This window comes from Bombus fervidus, unplaced genomic scaffold (genome assembly GCF_041682495.2).
Source record: "Bombus fervidus isolate BK054 unplaced genomic scaffold, iyBomFerv1 scaffold0020, whole genome shotgun sequence".
Lineage (NCBI taxonomy): Eukaryota > Metazoa > Arthropoda > Insecta > Hymenoptera > Apidae > Bombus > Bombus fervidus.
The window spans coordinates 5000923-5007297 of record NW_027212583.1 but is presented as its reverse complement, the minus strand read 5'-3'; positions in this window follow the sequence as shown (position 1 = coordinate 5007297).

Sequence of the window (6375 nt, the reverse complement as noted above, 5' to 3'; positions counted from 1 at the left end):
GTAGAACGTCATAACGTATAATGTCATATAGAATTACGGTTTAACGTATAACGTCATAAAGAATTACTTCATAACGTATAACGTCAAATAGTAATACGTTATAACGTATAACGTCACATAGAATTACGTCATAACGGATAACGTCACATAGTAAAACGTCATAACGTATAACGTCATACAGTAATTCCTCATAACGTATAAAGTCACATAGTAATACGTCACAACGAATAACGTCATATAGAATTACGGTTAAACGTATAACTCCATATAGAATTACGGTTAAACGTATAACGCCATATAGAATTACGTTTTAACGTATAACGTAATATAGAATTACGGTGTAACGTATAATACCATAGCGTAATGCGTCATATCGTGTAACGTCACATAGTAATACGTCGTAACGCATAACGTCATATAGAATTACGGTTTAACGTATAACGTCATTCAGTAATGCGTCATAACGTATAACGTCACATAGTAATATGTCATACCGTATAACGTCATATCGAATTACGTCATAACGTATAAGGTCACATAGCAAAACATCATAACGTATAACGTCATATAGACTCACGGTTTAACGTATAACGTCATATAGAATTACGGTTTAACGTATAACGTCATACTGTAATGCGTCATAACGTATAACGTCATATAGCATTGCTTCATGACGAATAACGTCGTATAGAATTACGTCATAACGGATAACGTCTTACAGTAATGCGTCATAACGTATAACGCCATATAGTAATGCGTCATAACGTATAACGTCATACAGAATTACGTCATAACATATAACGTCTTATAGTAATGCGTCATAACGTATAACGCCATATAGTAATGCGTCATAACGTATAACGTCATATAGAATTACTTCATAACGTATAACGTCACATAGCAATACGTCATAACGTAGAGCGTCATATAGAATTACGGTTAAACGTATAACGTCATATAGTAATGAGTCATAACGTATAACGCCATATAGTAATACGTCATAACGTATAACGTCATTTTGAATTACTTCATAACGTATAACGTCACATAGTAATACGTCATAACGTATAACGTCATATAGAATTTCGGTTTAACGTATAACGGCAGATAGCAATGCGTCATAACGTATAACGTCACATAGTAATACGTCATAACGTATAACGTCATATAGAATTATTGTTTAACGTATAACGTCATAGTGTAATGCGTCATAACGTATAACGCCATATCGAATTATGTCATAACATATAACGTCATATAAAATTTCGGTTTAACGTATAGCGCCATATAGAAATACGGTGAAACGTATAACGCCATATAGAGTTACGGTTTAACGTACAACGTCATACAGTAATGCGTCATAACGTATAACGTCATATAGTATTGCGTCATGATGTATAACGTCATGCAGAATTACGTCATAACATATAATGTCATAGAGTATTGCGTCATAACGTATAACGTCATATAGTATAACGGCAAAACATATAACGTCACATAGAATTACGTCATAACGGATAACGTCACATAGTAAAACGTCATAACGTATAACGTCATACAGTAATTCCTCATAACGTATAAAGTCACATAGTAATACGTCACAACGAATAACGTCATATAGAATTACGGTTAAACGTATAACTCCATATAGAATTACGGTTAAACGTATAACGCCATATAGAATTACGTTTTAACGTATAACGTAATATAGAATTACGGTGTAACGTATAATACCATAGCGTAATGCGTCATATCGTGTAACGTCACATAGTAATACGTCATAACGCATAACGTCATATAGAATTACGGTTTAACGTATAACGTCATTCAGTAATGCGTCATAACGTATAACGTCACATAGTAATATGTCATACCGTATAACGTCATATCGAATTACGTCATAACGTATAAGGTCACATAGCAAAACATCATAACGTATAACGTCATATAGACTCACGGTTTAACGTATAACGTCATATAGAATTACGGTTTAACGTATAACGTCATACTGTAATGCGTCATAACGTATAACGTCATATAGCATTGCGTCATGACGAATAACGTCGTATAGAATTACGTCATAACGGATAACGTCTTACAGTAATGCGTCATAACGTATAACGCCATATAGTAATGCGTCATAACGTATAACGTCATACAGAATTACGTCATAACATATAACGTCTTATAGTAATGCGTCATAACGTATAACGCCATATAGTAATGCGTCATAACGTATAACGTCATTTTGAATTACTTCATAACGTATAACGTCACATAGTAATACGTCATAACGTATAACGTCATATAGAATTTCGGTTTAACGTACAACGTCATAGTGTAATGCGTCATAACGTATAACGCCATATCGAATTACGTCATAACATATAACGTCATATAAAATTTCGGTTTAACGTATAGCGCCATATAGAAATACGGTGAAACGTATAACGCCATATAGAGTTACGGTTTAACGTACAACGTCATACAGTAATGCGTCATAACGTATAACGTCATATAGTATTGCGTCATGACGTATAACGTAACATAGTAATACGTCATAACGTATGACGCCATATAGTAATACGTCATAACGGATAACGTCACACAGTATTACGTAATAACGTATAACGTCATATAGAATTGCGGTTTAACGTATAACGTCATATAGTAATGCGTCATAACGTATAACGCCACATAGTAATGCGTCATAACGTATAACGTCATATAGAATTATGGTTTAACGTATAACACCATACCGTAATGCGTCATAACGTATAACGTCATATAGTATTGCGTCATGACGTATAACGTAGAATAGAATTACGACATAACGTGCTACATCAAATAGTAATACGTCATAACGTATAACGTCATATAGAATTACGACATAACGTATAGCGTAACATAGTAATACGTCATAACGTATAACGTCATAAAGAATTACTTCATAACGTATTACGTCATATAGTAATGTGTCGTAAAGTATAACGCCATATAGTAATGCGTCATACCGTATAACGTCACATAGTAATACGTCATAACGTATAACGTCATAAAGAATTACTTCATAACGTATAACGTCAAATAGTAATACGTTATAACGTATAACGTCATATAGAATTACGGTTTAACGTATAACGTCATATAGTAATGCGTCGTAACGTATAACGCCATGTAGTGATGCGTCATACCGTATAACGTCACATAGTAATACGTTATAACCTATAACGTCATATAGAATTACAGTTTAACGTATAACGCCATATAGCAATGCGTCATAACGTATAACCTCACATAGTAATACGTCACAACGTATAACGTCATATAGAATTATTGTTTAACGTATAACGTCATACAGAAATTCCTCATAACGTATAACGTCACATAGTAATACGTCATAACGAATAACGTCATATAGAATTACGGTTAAACGCATAACGCCATATAGAATTACGTTTTAACGTATAACGTAATATAGAATTACGGTTTAACGCATAACGCCATATAGCAATGCGTCATAACGTATAACCTCACATAGTAATACGTCATAACGTATAACGTCATATAGAATTATTGTTTAACGTATAACGTCATACAGTAATTCCTCATAACGTATAACGTCACATAGTAATACGTCACAACGAATAACGTCATATAGAATTACGGTTAAACGCATAACGCCATATAGAATTACGTTTTAACGTATAACGTAATGTAGAATTACGGTGTAACGTATAATACCATAGCGTAATGCGTCATAACGTGTAACGTCACATAGTAATACGTCATAACGCATAACGTCTTATAGAATTACGGTTTAACGTATAACGCCATATAGTAGAACGTCATAACGTATAATGTCATATAGAATTACGGTTTAACGTATACCGTCATAAAGAATTACTTCATAACGTATAACGACAAATAGTAATACGTTATAACGTATAACGTCATATAGAATTACGTTTAAACGCATAACGCCATATAGAATTACGGTTTAACGTATAACGCCATATAGCAATGCGTCATAACGTATAACCTGACATAGTAATACGTCATAACGTATAACGTCATATAGAATTATTGTTTAACGTATAACGTCATTCAGTAATGCGTCATAACGTATAACGTCACATAGTAATATGTCATACCGTATAACGTCATATCGAATTACGTCATAACGTATAAGGTCACATAGCAAAACATCATAACGTATAACGTCATATAGACTCACGGTTTAACGTATAACGTCATATAGAATTACGGTTTAACGTATAACGTCATACTGTAATGCGTCATAACGTATAACGTCATATAGCATTGCGTCATGACGAATAACGTCGTATAGAATTACGTCATAACGGATAACGTCTTACAGTAATGCGTCATAACGTATAACGCCATATAGTAATGCGTCATAACGTATAACGTCATACAGAATTACGTCATAACATATAACGTCTTATAGTAATGCGTCATAACGTATAACGCCATATAGTAATGCGTCATAACGTATAACGTCATATAGAATTACTTCATAACGTATAACGTCACATAGCAATACGTCATAACGTAGAGCGTCATATAGAATTACGGTTAAACGTATAACGTCATATAGTAATGAGTCATAACGTATAACGCCATATAGTAATACGTCATAACGTATAACGTCATTTTGAATTACTTCATAACGTATAACGTCACATAGTAAAACGTCATAACGTATAACGTCACACAGTATTACGTAATAACGTATAACGTCATATAGAATTACGGTTTAACGTATAACGTCATATAGTAATGCGTCATAACGTATAACGCCATATAGTAATGCGTCATAAAGTATAACGCCATATAGTATTGCGTCATGATGTATAACGTCATACAGAATTACGTCATAACATATAATGTCATATAGTATTGCGTCATAACGTATAACGTCACATAGTAATACGTCATAACGCATAACGTCATATAGAATTACGGTTTAGCGCATAACGCCATATAGTAATGCGTCATAACGTATAACGTCACAGAAAAATACGTCATAACGTATAACGACATATCGAATTACGTCATAACGTATAACGTCACATAGTAAAACGTCATAACGTATAACGTCATACAGTAATGCGTCATAACGTATAACGTCATATAGTATTGCGTCATGACGTATAACGTCGTATAGATTAACGTCATAACGGATAACGTCTCATAGTAGTACGTCATAACGTATAACGTCACACAGTATTACGTAATAACGTATAACGTCATATAGAATTACGGTTTAACGTATAACGTCATATAGTAATGCGTCATAACGTATAACGCCATATAGTAATGCGTCATAACGTATAACGTCATATCGAATTACGTCATAACGTATAACGTCACATAGCAAAACGTCATAACGTATAACGTCACATAGTAAAACGTCATAACGTATAACGTCATGTAGAATTACGGTTCAACGTATAACGTCATACTGTAATGCGTCATAACGTATAACGTCATATAGTATTGCGTCATGACGTATAACGTAACAAAGTAATACGTCATAACGTATGACGCCATATAGTAATACGTCATAACGGATAACGTCACACAGTATTACGTAATAACGTATAACGTCATATAGAATTACTTCATAACGTATAACGTCACATAGCAATACGTCATAACGTAGAACGTCATATAGAATTACGGTTAAACGTATAACGTCATATAGTAATGAGTCATAACGTATAACGCCATATAGTAATACGACATAACGTATAACGTCATTTTGAATTACTTCATAACGTATAACGTCACATAGTAATACGTCATAACGTATAACGTCATGTAGAATTACGGTTCAACGTATAACGTCATACTGTAATGCGTCATAACATATAACGTCATATAGTATTGCGTCATGACGTATAACGTCGTATAGAATTACGTCAAAACGGATAACGTCTTACAGTAATACGTCATAACGTATAACGCCTTATAGTATTGCGTCATGATGTATAACGTCATGCAGAATTACGTCATAACATATAATGTCATAGAGTATTGCGTCATAACGTATAACGTCATATAGTATAACGGCAAAACATATAACGTCACATAGAATTACGTCATAACGGATAACGTCACATAGTAAAACGTCATAACGTATAACGTCATACAGTAATTCCTCATAACGTATAAAGTCACATAGTAATACGTCACAACGAATAACGTCATATAGAATTACGGTTAAACGTATAACTCCATATAGAATTACGGTTAAACGTATAACGCCATATAGAATTACGTTTTAACGGATAACGTAATATAGAATTACGGTGTAACGTATAATACCATAGCGTAATGCGTCATATC